A 14,838-nucleotide genomic window follows, 5' to 3' on the forward strand; every position below is an offset into this window, starting at 1 on the left:
ACCACCCACTGCCGCTTGTAATGATGCAAACTAAGGGGTGGCGGATGGGGGATCTTCATTTCAACAACAATCCCTATTTTACAGACATGCTGTGAGAATTAAAATGCATGTAACACACTAGTACAGCCCTTCTATTGTTTGTAACCCAGCTTCTGCCATTGAAAATAGTCATAGAGGCTCTCCCTGGTGGCGCAACTGCAAGCTACCTGCAGCTTCAGTTCAAGTTTGATACTGACCCAACCCAGGAGCTGACTGACCCACATGGCACTGCAGACCTCTCCTGTCTCGCCAGCAGCAACCCTCAGCAGTGTACTTCGTTGATCTGCCTGTTCTGCTCCCCACTCTGTCTCTGGTAAATTCTCTCACTGCCCCTGCACCTCTGGCCTTTATCCCGGTTCTGTATGCATAAATAAATAAATATTAAAACAAAATAGTCATAGGAATTTCCTTACATTTAGAAAGGTTTAATTTTTAATGTAGAAAACACTTAGTTTCTGTATCTAGGATAATATGATAAATCACATCACAGTAAGCATTCCATTCCACACTATTCCCTACTCTATTACAGAACAAAGTATTGAGATTTGGTGGTCAGATGTGATAAAATGGCTTTTGAATAGAATGTAAGTGGAATAGGTCAGTGAAGTAATTATCAGTAGGAAAGAAATACTGACACCGGCCTCTACTCGTGCTGCAAGGAGACGTTGTCGCTACCTGCCTGATCCAGTGCAGATCAAAGTGCCCTAGAACAGAGGAAGAAACCAGGCAAACTGTCATGCATTCTTTATGAAACTGAGTCTACAATAGTCACCAGCTGCTTACATGTCAGCTGTATAGTGAGGGGCTGCAGTCAAGTTAGAATGTGTCAGCAGTGTTAAAACAAACATCTCTGTCCCATCTTGAGAGCAAAATCTATAAATAGTAGGTCTGGACGTGGTTCACACTAGATCCTAGTGTAATTATCTGTCTTCACAGGATATGCTTGGCAATAGGACAAAGAATCTGGAACAGTGCCTGAAAGATACAAGGTACTCAATGAATATTGCTTGAACTGAACAGACCGTATCCTCTATGGAGAACACTTCCTTGATTAGAACTAGATATTAACATTTATGGTCTCACCATGTGCCTTGTCCCATACTAGGCCCTTCAGATAGTGACCATCTCATTGACTTGGAAAACTTTAGCCTATCCTTTAAGATCTAGCTCAAATGTCACCTATTCTGTGAAACCTTTTTACTCCCTTAGCAGAGCCCTCTGTGCTTCTGTACTGACAACTCCTTGCTCAATTTTCAGAAGAGCACTTACCACCTTCTACTCCAGTGTATCTGCTTACAAGTCTGTCTCCTCCAGTGGAATGGGAGGTCATCAGGAGCATGATGTCCTTATTAATTTTTTTTTGTTACTGGTACTTAGCACAGCATCTGATGAAATTAATTTTTAAAACACTACTGCATTTCTGCTAAGAAGTAAGTCACATTTAATATTTTTTATTAAAAAAAAACCTATGTGAATCTACAATACAGTTGGTTAATATATAATTAAAGGATGCTTTTTATATAACTGAAGGGAGAATTCTATATCATAGAATTTTAACCAATGAAGCAGTGGGATGTAAGCATTTACCTACACATACTATCTGTGGAATCAATACCTCATGGACATACCAACCTTGGGACCAACCTCTGGTACCTAGAAACCATCTCTGACAGGACCTCTGGACTGCAACAAAGAAAGGGAAGCATGAGAGGAGATAGAAACACACACACAGAGCTCATTTTTCACTAAAGCATTATCACCTGAAAACACTTGTCTTAGAGTTCTGTGAGGATTAAGAGATAATGTAATAAAGCGCCTGATACAGTGACTAATTTATTGCTATATTAAAAATAGGTAGCTATTCTGTCCTAACCAGGCAATACTCTGTTAATGTTCCAGTTTTCTGACTCCTTTTCTCCCACTGAATGGTGTGGAGTGGGGAGCTTGGTGAGAAAAATCCCTTGACTACCAGGTGTTTGAGACAAGCAAGTGGTTGAATGATGGTTCCATTAGCTGAAATAGAGACAACTGGAGGAGAGGCCTAGTAAATCTAGCCTTCTGCTTGGCCATGTGTATTAGAACAAGATAAAATATTTATGGAGAAAGCATAGCTACAATGAGTGTAGCTTTATAGTTATAAAGACTATTCTGTTCTATAGAATTTGCTTTTCCCACCAAATTTATTGTATTCATCTCTTTTTGTCGTTAATACAAATTCATTCACCTGGAGATACTTTCATTTACTATCTAATTGTTGGATTGTAGATAATTTCCAACTTTTTTTTTTTTAAGATTTATTTATGCAATACAGAACTGGGTACAGGCCAGAGGTGCAGGGGCGGTGAAATGATTCACCAGAGACAGAGTAGGGGGCAGAGCAGGTAGACCTATGAAGTACACTGCTGAAGGGAGCAGTGGATGGTCAAGAGAGATCTGCGTGATGTGGTCACCTCCGGGGCAGCAGGGATCGAACTCATGAGGAAGTGGCTTACGCTTCTTAGCGCTTTGCCTTAACCCCGCTGTGCCACAGGGAGGGCCAATTTCCAACTTTTTAATATGATAAACTTGACAAAATTTTTTGAGCATTTGTGTAAGCCTGAGGCAAAATCCTAAAAAGAAAGAATTATTGGGTCAAAGGGCATGGCATACTGAAATACTTGAAGACAATTCCAAATTGCTCTGTAAAGTAGATAAAAATGAAAAGTACATTGCCACAGAGGGGAGGGGGAGGGCCTCCCTGATGGTGCAGTGGGCTAAGGCTCAACACTATGAAGCTAACTGCAGCCACTGCAGCACAAGTTCAATCCCCAGTTAGAGAGCTGGCACACACATGGTGCAGCAGACCTCTCCTGTCTTGCCTGCTGCTCCCCTCAGCAGACCTGCCTTATTTTTCTACCTATTCTGTTCCTGGTGAATCCTCTCAAACTCCCCCACCCCCATCTGTGGCCTCCTCCCCAGCTCTTATATGCATAAATAAATAAATTTTAATTTAAAAAAAGGGAAGGAGGTGCCATTTTCCCATATTTATTTTAACATTTGAATACGGAAATGGTATTTCACTGATTTTTAATTTTTTTTACTTAGGCATGGTAAGATTTCATACTTTCATTGGAAATGTGTATTTCTTTTTTGCCATTTTTCTACTGGGTTAGTCAACTTATTTCTAAGGGTGCTGGGTTGAAGGTAAGAAGAAATTTAGCATTTTCCCAGTATTGTTTCACTCATCCTTCCCCTATGTTGGTATGTCTGTCATCTAAGGGAATTTCTGTCTCAGGCCACTTTTGTCTACCTGGTGCAGAAATTAAACACAGGCAGAGTAAGAGTGGCATCTCCTAGAGCATGGAAGCAAGTGATGTGATCCATAGTTTGTCTAAATCATATTTGCATCATAGTACAGAGAAGGGCAAGCCAAGCTGAGGGAAGTAATCTTGCCAAGTGGAGGAAACAGACATTAGAAATTGGGTAAGTTGTGGACACTGTAGATTGTCCCTCAGGGAACACTTGACAATGTCTGGGGACATTTTTTACTTGGAATGACATGGAAGATAGTTGTTACCATCTAATGAGTAAAGCTAAGATGTTGTTAAACATATTACAGTGCACAGAGCAGCCTCTCCCCCCCCCAACATAAATCCAGCCCCAAATATCAACAGTTGAAAAATCCTAGTCTACACAAGAGAGTAAAGAGCATTGGAAATGACTATGACAAAAATAGTAGCATTGTACTTCGGGCTTTATAACATAATAGAGGTAAGAGAGTCTGGCAACAATCACACAAAGGACAGAAGAAACTGAAATATATTGTTATGAGGTTCTTATGAAGCATTTAAAAATTATTTGAAGGCAGACTGTCATAAATTAAAACTGCAATATTATTGTGAACTCTAAAGCAACCACTAGACAATTGGGCATAGTGAACACTCATAGTGGAGATACAAATGAAACACTGAAAGAGACTCCATGTAAAAGAAGAGAGACCTGCCTGTCCAGTGGTGCTTACCAGAGGGGAAGAGGGTGGAACCCACATAGAGGAGTTCGATTGGTTGGTTGGTAGGTGATAACTAGACATTTGATAGTGGGTATGGTGTGGTATGTACAGTTGTCAAGGTGAGAAACTGTATACTTGAAACCTATCCAGTGTTGTTATCCTATATTGCACCACATTAGAAAGAAGAAAAATGGAACAGAGAACCTGTGGGACAAACAGAAAACAAATAGCAAGAGGTTAAACTTACACCAAATCATTGGTAACTGAATTAAATGCAAAAAGGCTAAACACTCCAGGTAGAAAATAGAGGTTGAAATAGAGGTGAAACTGGATTAAAAAAATCAGGACCCACACAAGAGGGCCACTTTAAAATTAAAGCCACTAGTAGAAAATCTATAGCATGCTGATATTAATCCTAAGAAAACAGAGTGGCTTTATTAAAATCAGCCAAAGCAAAATGCAGAACAAAGGATATTATTAGAGGAAAAAGTGGGACATTTCGTACTGAAAAAAGTCAGTTTAATTGGTCATAAAAGTATAGAGATTGTAGATAGATATATATGCTCCAGTTATGGAGATTCAAAATCGCATAAAGCAAAAACTGATAGAACTGAAGAGATGTCAAATTCATCACTATAGCCAGAGACTTCAACACTCTTAGTAACTGATATAACTTATAAGTAGATTAAAAAATAATATAAAACTTAAACAACCCTACTGACTTACATGACATTTACTGAATCTACATGCAACGAAAGGATACATGTTCTTTTCAAGTGGTGGTGAAACAGTCACCAAACAGCATCTGCTGGGCCATGAAACCAGCTTTAGTGAAAACTAAAGGAATGGTATCACAGTATGTTTTCTGATTAGAACATAATTGAGTCAGATACCAAAATTAGAAATATATCTAGAAAATCTTCAAATATTTGGAAACTAAACAGCATACTTCTAGAAATATACCACAAGAAAATTAGAAAATGTTTTTTATTGTATGTAACCTGGAGATTTTCTTTTCCATGATAAAATTAAAATGTTTAAACTTTACACAGCTATTATGCTACAATGGAAAAGACTAAAAAATGTGCCTAATTTATTTTACATCTCTCAGAGATTAAAGTCTAGTGAACTGGAGTCTCTGTGGCTAGCTGCCCCAGTACCAATACATAATTCATCTATTAATGGCCTAACTTTATTTCTCCATATTTTTCTTTCATGCTTTCATCCTTCAGTTTACAAAAGTTCAATTTATAAAATTTCAATTTTGCACAGATTTATAATACTATTTAATTTTACTGACACAAATATGGTTAGGCATTGCTGGTATTGTTATTAGATGCTGACAATGATTTGAATGTCATTTATCAAGTACTTACTTGACAGCTGGCCCTGTCCTTGGCACATTATTTCATTTACTCCTCCCAATTCGACTTAATTTTTCCATTTTCAGATGAAGAAATAATGAATAACTTTCTCAATTAGGTTTTTTCATATTTGAAGTTAAGGTAGAAAATATGGTTGTATCCCGTGGTTTTAAATTAATTTTTCCATGTGAATTGTCTAATAGTTAATACTGATTTTGTGTCTTGATAATTGTAATTCTTTACTCGTAGATAGTATTCAGCAGATTTCTGTATGATAGAAAAAAGAGAAGCTACATGAGGCGAATTCAAGGTTTAAATTGAAGTCCTTATGACCTTACAGAAATTGATAGTAGAGTGATGTAGTTCTCCAAGTTCCCAGCAGGGGCCAGAATGTTCATGTTAAATCTATTCAAACGAAAATGTTTTCACTATAATTCAAGGTTGTGGCTATTTTTAAACCAATAAGAAAGGCAGAATTCTATAGTCAAACTTTCTAGAAACTACTGCATTATTAATTTTAAATTTCAAGAATGTAAATACACAATTCAAAACATTGAAAAATGGGTTTAACGGAAATAGCTGCATTCTCTAACAAAAGATTGACCTCAATCTCTGAGCACATGGGCATCCAGACTACATTTAGTCAGTAGACATTAAAGCCTCTATACTAATTGCCAAACGCAGGTCATTGGGTTTTTCAGTTGCCAAGCCAGACCATGGATTGAGTCCAAGAACAAAGGGCACCACTGTGGCATTGACCCAGGAGTTGAGCACTGACCTTATTTGTTAATTATAGAACATTAAAAAAAAGCTTAACTCACTATAAAAGAAATACTTGGTTACTTCAGAGTCATTGCAAAGCAAATTGCCATTGTAATTCAAATACACTGATATCAATTTAATTTTGTCATGTAACCTCTCTTTGGGCCTCAATTTCTCCATCTGTCAAGACTAGATGGAGTCTACTCTTATAATCCGTATAACCTTTATGTGCCTAAAATGGAAGTTTTTCCTTAGTCAAAAAGCATCATTTGCACCCTATTTTCAAGTCCTGCCAAATTAGTACTTTGAAGAGGAGAACCTACCACAAACCAGGTGCTCAGTAAGTATTTAATGAGCAAGGAAATGAATAAGTGAAAATGAATACATTTTGAAAGTGTTCTTTCTAGGAATTTACAAAAGAATCTGGAGCCAGCGGGCCAACATAGCTCTGAAAGTCAATCTGTTTTTGTATCAAAAGCAATATTTTAGGCAATTCCAAGGAAATATATGACTATTCTTGGAAGAAACTGAATTTTTCTAGTGCTGACATTAATTCTAAACACTAATTTAGTAAAGAACATGTTACACTTTTCAAAAAGTGCTTGAGGACATTAAAATTAAAAGTCCCAATTTTTTTCAGTTATTTTTGATTTGCAGAAACACACTCTGTATTGAGTCTATCATTTTCTAATGTCCTACAAAATCCCCAAACTGCAAGACATTCCCTTACCGAGTGGTTGTGTACTGGAAAATGTAGCTCCTTTTTTTTCCTATCAAAATGTTATTGATTTGATATTTGTTTCCAAAAATATGTTAGTTTGGAAATTCAACTTCACACCTTAGTATCTGCACATGGCTTGGAGAGCTTCACTCTCAACAATAAGGGTGATGACTTCAAAACAATAGTTACATCTTTACCAATTCAAACTATATGGTCAATTGCTCTGGAAAACTTATGCTTGTTCTAAGTAAACCAAACAACGTGTAGGAAATCAGTTATCAAATATGATAAAAGTGAACTCTTACTACATTTAGTTCTATTTGTAATTTTAAAAAATTATCTTCATTAAAATTTGGAAAGATAATTCATAATTATCTTTAATATCTTATAATATCATAATTATTCATAATTACAGGCAGAAGTTTGTGTCTTTCTAATCCAAGTTGGTGGGCACTTTTTGAAAGTAATATAAAAAATGAGTACATGGTTTTAGCAAATTTAAGAATCCAACTAAAGACTGGTATAACTTACATCAGGCAATGGGAAACATCCCTATATGCTATCTCATTGACTATCATTCAACATAAAAAAGGGAAAATTTAAGTCCAATAAAGAGGGTTAAATTAGTGAGCCACAGATTTTTCTAAACACCAATCATAGAGTTTAGGTAAGAACTTACTAGCTATGCTTATTTTCCATTGTAGAAAAAGGAAATTGAGCCATATCCTCTTCTCAAGCTTGAATAATACAATGTTTCCATTCAAAATGAAAAAAATTTTTGAGAACTCTCAAGAATAAAAGCCAACCCTTATCACTTTAGGTAACAATCACAATCAACTTGATTATATAAAAAAATTCAACCATGAAACACTGGATGTGTTGATACTGTAGAAAATGAACTCAGATGTATGGTATTACTGGGATTGTCCAGAATATGCTTAAAGGACTAACTCAATGGGGAGCGAAGTAACTTAATTTGATAGGTGATTCTATCAAAATGAATGGGAAATGCCTTCTGAGCTGCCTTTACTGATTACTCAAGGAGTATGTCTACTGGATTAAAATGAGATGATAAGCCCTATTCTTATTTTTTTGGGGAGGAAGGGCTTTACCTCCTTCATGATCATTTCAAAAGAAAGAAGAGAGAGAGAAGAATCACTGGAAAACTTACTACTTCACAAAGAAAAAAAAAGAGTAAGATGTAGAAGACTGTTAACACATATGATCAGTTCACAGTTCTCTCGACTAGGTCAAGGTAAAGATTGCTCTGCTCTGCCTTGTTTAGACACACATATACACACCTTTTTTAGATTTGTGTTCTTTTTGGTTACCTTTGATGATTATTAAACTTTGTCTGTCGTAAATATAATCTGTGTTGGGTAAGGGATCTTGGAGTCAGATTCAGCAAAGCCAATCACTCACCAGGTCCCCCCAGGAGCAAAACAGTATCTCTACATGGACATAGATCATAACATGCAGAAGTTCGACTGCAAGGTTCAAAATGCTCAGTGCTCTAGCAGGACCTAAGAGAAGTGCTAAAACAAGGGACATTTTACAGTCTCCACTGCCAGGCTGAGTATGAGGGAGCTCATAGAAATGCTATGTAACAGTCTGAGCAAATGGCAAAAAACAATCACAGTCACAAATTCAGTAATCTATACCACTAAAAAAATTAGAAAGTCAAACTTCTTTTTGTATAAGGGAACATTCATTCATTTACTCGTTCAGTTGTTACTAAACACCACTTTCCCAGCCTAATTGTGTGTCAGGTATTGGATCTGAAAAGACAAAAATACACTAAATAATTACTTGTCTTTATAGAGATGAATGTCTATCTGGGGGGTAGAGGAATAGAGAGGAAGGGCAAGCAAGGAAACAAAGGCAAACACTTGAGAATTCTAATAACAGGAATGTACAGCCTATATAATTTTAACACTAAATCTTTGCGTGCAGTATTATCTTTTTTAAATGAAACTTCAGATGAGAAAGAAGGTGCATTCAATTGAAGTAGTTTAAATAACAATGATTTTGAAGTATGGTTCTCAAAGTGCGGTCTGGGATCCCTGGAGTGCAGATACTTGCAGAGAGTCTGGGGGGGGGGGGGAGAAGCTGTTTCATTAACACTACTAAGTATTATTTTACCACTTTCATTTTTCTTATGTGTACAGTGGGGTTTCCAGAGGCTCCATAATTGGTGACATCACTTAGCAATAGAATATGTTCCTGGGTATGTGTACATTCTAAAATATTCCATTTTTTAAATATTCCATTTTTAATTTATATTAAGAATAATAATATATATGACTTATACAAACAAAAGTTTTTGAGGCTCCTAAGTAATTTTTAGGATTATGATCAAAATGCTTGAGAATTATTGGTTTAGGGGATAAACATCAGTTGAAAAGGCACAACCTATCAAATTTCTTCTCCCTTGAAGAAACTAGACTGTAGTTTTCAAAAAGATAATGACTGTTTTGTAAGGCTCATTGTTTCTCCTCAGAATCTAGCACTGTACCAGGCATATAATGGTTATTAGAATACATAAAGTAATAAATGAATCACTCATATACAATGTTCACAAATGAAGTCTTTGCTAGCTAACTTATTTAAGATACATGAAATGTCAGAAGCAAAGCAGGAATTGTATTCCAAGTCTCCTTCTATTCCTGTACTGTTGCTTTCTAGCTCAAGAATATTTATTTTTGTCCCATATATACTGAAAGCATGAAGAATTAAATATCATCAATGTGGGATTACTAACTACCTTCTCATGTTATTATATGAGTAGAACACTACTACAGACTTTTCTTTTGATCTTGTGCATAACCAGCATAGAGTAGTAAAAGGCAGTCATTACAAGGGTCTGACGAGAATGATCAAAAAAACTACACATTTCTTTTGCCCCCTTCACAATAGAATTAAATTTTTCATGATCCCTTCTTATTCTAATTTGTAGTTTCCTCTTCCTTTCTTTGGCCACAGTTACTCTATTTTTTATGCTAGCGAGCTCAATAGTTCACTCAGTTGATCAAAATAGTTTGAAAATAATGCTTAATACTCTCAAAAGTTGTTTTGAACCAGTACTTGGTAGGAAGGATGAGAGAAACTTGCTGGCTATGTTGTATGATTACAGGAATGTAAGGCCCACTCAATAAATAGTTGATTTTATGAAGTACTACCCAAATTCTGGCTCCCATGAGAAACTACTTTTATGGCTGGCCAACTCAAGTTGAAGCCAACAACAGATCAAGCTCTCCCAGTTAAGTACTGGAACTCTTTATTCACACATCCTAATTACACACTGTCCCACTTCTTTTATGAAAACAACCAAAGCTAGACCCCCAATAGTCATATGACAGTAAAGAAGAATCTCCCTGCTCTGGGTATTAGAGGTTACATAACAGACATTAGAGAGGAATGTATGATCTTGAATCTTTTGAACACCTCTTAACTGATTCAATACAGATCTCTAGTGAAGTTGATTAGATATAGTACAGTAGTTGTGCTTAAGAAAGTTACTGTAACCCTGATTCAGTGAATACCAAACCATTGTTCCTACAGAGAACACAAGGTTAGGTTTTTGTGAACCTGTGGACTCATTTTTTCAGCATTTTATTAATATATAACCTCATTTAATGTTTCTATTTGAAGATAGTTTTTACTTTACATATATTGTTGATTAATCAGTATTGAACTCATGACCAACAGCACATAACTCAAGTCTGAACAAAGTTTATCTAACATAAATATTTTTACATAAAGAAAAATTTGTTTCCATGCAATGCCTAGCAAAATCCCAATGACATTCTTCATAGAAATGCAACAAAAATTCATGAAATTTATTTTGAAGTACAAAATATCCAAAGGAGCAAAATAACTCCTGAGGGGGGGGGAATGAACAAAAATGGAGAAATCAAGCTTTCTGACTTCAAACTATGTTACAAAGTGACCATAATTAAAACAGCTTGGTATTAGAACAAAAACAGACACCCAAATCAATGGAATAGAATTGAGAGCTCAGAAACACAACCACACACATATGGACTACTAATTTATGACAAAGGAGCCAACAGCTTGCAAAGGAGCAAAGAAAGTTTTTATAAATGGTATTGGGAAAGCAGGACAACCACTTGCAAAAGAATGAAACCAGACCACTATCTAATACTATAAACAAATACACTTACCTGTCAGGGGAGATAGCATGATCACTAATACTATAAACAAAAATAAACTTAATGTAGGTTAAAGCCTTAGATGTAAGACCTAAAACCATAAAATACATAGAGGAAAACTTAAGTGATACTCTCCTTGACATCAGTCATAGAGATGTTGTTGGGGACTTGACCCCAATGCAAGGAAAATAAAAACAAAAATAAGCAAAAGGGACTATAGCCAAAGAAAAAGCTTCTTTACAGAGGAAGAAAATTTGCTTCGAATTTAAAAGATCTCCTATGAATGGGAACCATATGTACATCATACATCCAATAACATCCAATAGTTAACATCTAAACTATACAGAGAAATCATAAAAGTTAACAAGAACAACAAAAAACCCTGATCAAAAAGTAGGTAGAAGATCTCAATAGTCACATGAACAACAGGCACATGAAAAGGTGTACAGCATCTCTTATTATTAGATAAATGCAAACAAAACAATGAGATAGCAACTCACACCTGTGAGAATAGTATGACACAAAGACAACAAACAAGTGTTGGTGAGGAAGTGGAGAGAAGGAAACACTTACACACTCTTTGTGTGAATATAAATTGATACACCTGTTATGGAAAAAGAAGATTCCTCAAAAAGCTCAAATTAGAAATGCCACACATTACATTTTTGACTATCAAAAAAATACATACATGTTAATTCAAAGAGAGATATGCACCCCCCAGAATTTGGGTAGCCAATGTAGCATTTCATTTATTGCAGCATTACTTACAATAGCCAAGAGCTAGAAATAACTGAGTGCCCACCAACAGATATATGGATAAAGAAGATGTATGTATATAAACATGACAGAAGAATTACTGCCATTTGCAACAACACAGATGAACCTAGCAATAGATGGTATCATGCTTAGTGAAATAAGTCAGAGAATGATAAATACCATATGACTTCACTCATATGGTATATGGAGAAAACAACAAATAGATGAACTAAATAAAGCAAAAATAAACTTTGGGTTATAAGACCAATAGGGGATATGTAAATCAAAAGGACAATGGTATGGTGAAGGACAGAAATGGACTTTTAGTGTTGAACTTAATGTTGTACATCCAGATGTTGATAATGAAGCACCCCTGAAACATACATATTATAATGCTATGTTATTTAACTTAATAACATATTGCACTTTTAAAAACCATGATAAAATTGACCATTTAATCATTATTTACATATTCGGTCCAGTGGCATTAAGTACACTTTCAACATTGTGCAACCATCATGCCCATTGGTCTCCAGAACTCTTTCTGTTCCCAAGTTGAAACTATTCAACTGCAGCTCCCACCCTCTCTCCCTTCCTCTCCCTTTCAGTCTGTCACAGTTAATTGCCTTTGTACATCTCATCGAAGCCTTTTTGAGCTTAGGAGCAAAGCATTTCAGCACTATGTTTGGGATCCTTTTAAATAACAGAACCCTTCCCCACCCTCAAACACACACAAAGTGAAAAAGATGGTACTGAACAGACCATAAAAAGGACACTACTTACAGTACAAGAGCTGAAACAAAGCAGAGAATTATCTCATTTGGCATCAGGTTGGGACCTGTGTATTGGTAGACTCAAATTTTTGCCTCTCGAGATATGTTGATAAATGACTACAAAAGTGCATGGCTATTGTTTTGGAGGTTACAAAAAAAAAATAGCAACTAGGCAAGCTTGAAAATATGAGAGCCATGACTAATAAACACTGACTAGACATGGGAATAACAAACTTTGTTTACTTTACTCCATGTAGGAAGAATAAAGAGCTGAGACATTTTGTAAAATTTTCCTTGCTTCAGACACCTAGAGGGCAGCCTCTGTGAACTGATCACTGGCAATTACAACCTGGAGCTGTTCTAGTTCATGTGGAGGATAAATTTAAGCATCACATACTGCTGGGAACAAAGACCAAATAATCAAGAACTAGTTATCAATTACTTACTATATGAGGAAACTAAAGGTTAGAAAAGTTAAATATCTCAGCCATTATGACAGAGTTAGGAGTGGCCAAGTTGAGTTTTGAGCTCAAATCTACCTGATGCCAGAACTGAAGTTCTCGAATGTTATAAAATTTTAATCAATTAAATAAAAAAAAGGTCTGACTTACTCGAAAGTACATAGGAGCACATTACAATTACTGTAACAATATAAGGATTTATACTTGGAAAATAAATTTTCAAAACTTTAATAAGCCTGATCTAATATTGTTCCACAACAAAGTATATAAAATCCTTCACTGCATCTGGTTTGTGTCTGGTTTTCCTTAATCTTTAATGATGGCCAAATCCAATGCATTATGTAAGGCCATTTTTTCTCAAGAGATGTAGATACCTCTTAAGAATTTGATGAAAATGCATTAACTTTTCAGGCTACTGAGTTGTAATTTAGTGTACTGAAGGAGTCAGTGAGTGTGCAATGTGCAAAAGTGGTACTAGTGACCTAAAAAATAAATACTTGATAGAAGTTATTGCATTCTCTTTGGGGAAAAAAAAAAAAACAACAAAAACAGTAATAGATTAACTCTCTTAGGAGTCTTTAGCCAACAAGTAGGAGCAGAAATCTCCTGTGGCCTAAAAAAAGTTTCTGTTTCTTATTGGCTATGTTTATTTAGTTTTTTAAATAATTCATTGATTAGATCTTATGGCTCCCAAAGCTAAGGTTGAGAGTTTGATCCCTACAGAGGCCACTTAGATTTGAAGAACAAAAAGCTCTATTCTCTGCTCCCAGATCTCACCCAAATCCCTGCCAGGTGTCTGCCCTCTGGCCAAAATGAAAAACTGGCAAAGGGGTGCAAACCTATAACAGTATTGGGGGGAAAATGGGCACCCTTTTATATGTTCACAATAGTGCTATGTAATTTGTAGTGAAAGATGCCACACTTTTTATTTTTACCACTGGAAAGCCAAGGCAAACTGTAGTAAGTGTTGTATTACCAGTTATAAAGTCCACTATCTTCCTATTCTAAATGCAGAGATTTATTTTATAAGCTGGCATTATTCTTTTAGTAATAAACACTAAAATATATCTTCTGAGTGATATCTGCAACTTTAGAAATTAGGAAATAACAATAGTAATCAAATATTTAGCACAAATTTCATATTAATAAAAGTCATTAAGTTATTTAAAGCTAGTGCCACATATAATAAGAATGATTTTCAGAATGCATTAAAAATTTATTCAGGAACACAAGTTACTCAAATTATAGCTGAAAATGTCTTACAAGTATCATAATTTTAACCTTTTTTAAAATTCAGCTCTTCCTAATACAGTGCTTTATATCCTAGTTGCAGGACACTAAAAATAACTAAGTATAACAAATTTTTTACTTCAAATGCTTGCCTAAATATACCAAATCATTTTAACTTTTGAGGAAGCAACATTAACACTAACTATGCATTGTAAAGGAAGATTAACTTATTTAAATTATAACAAGAGTTTCACATACAACGATTAACAAGATAAATTTATTTTATACTCATGGTAACATAAACTTTAAAATTTCAAATGTCACATATATCTTTCATTATTTGTAGATTTATTTCTTTTATAAAGTAGTCAAATGAATCAGCTCACCCTTGACTGTAACAAAATACTGTTTGGTGACTTGTGACAGACAGGGTTTTAACCTCTGACAGCGAGATTCATTGTGGAGCAAGAGCCAATCATAGATCCTGACGACACTTGTCTCATCAAACTTGGAATATAAAAAGCCACTTGGAATACAGTATAAAAGATTCACTGGTGTGGCAAGTTGTCCTC

The 14,838-nt window shown here is 35.4% G+C and overlaps 1 long non-coding RNA gene across 1 annotated transcript; it reads right to left on the minus strand.

Annotated features, from left to right (window-relative positions):
- Positions 1 to 735: 735 nt before the first annotated feature.
- On the minus strand, positions 736 to 4,155 carry LOC105853776. The gene is made up of 3 exons (XR_001145543.1): positions 4,040 to 4,155; positions 1,672 to 1,722; positions 736 to 1,014 (listed from the first exon to the last, which is right to left on the minus strand). It is a non-coding gene; the product is annotated as an uncharacterized LOC105853776 (long non-coding RNA).
- Positions 4,156 to 14,838: the final 10,683 nt, after the last annotated feature.

This window comes from Condylura cristata, unplaced genomic scaffold, assembly GCF_000260355.1.
Source record: "Condylura cristata isolate star-nosed mole 26May11 unplaced genomic scaffold, ConCri1.0 scaffold00002, whole genome shotgun sequence".
In the NCBI taxonomy this organism is placed as follows: domain Eukaryota; kingdom Metazoa; phylum Chordata; class Mammalia; order Eulipotyphla; family Talpidae; genus Condylura; species Condylura cristata.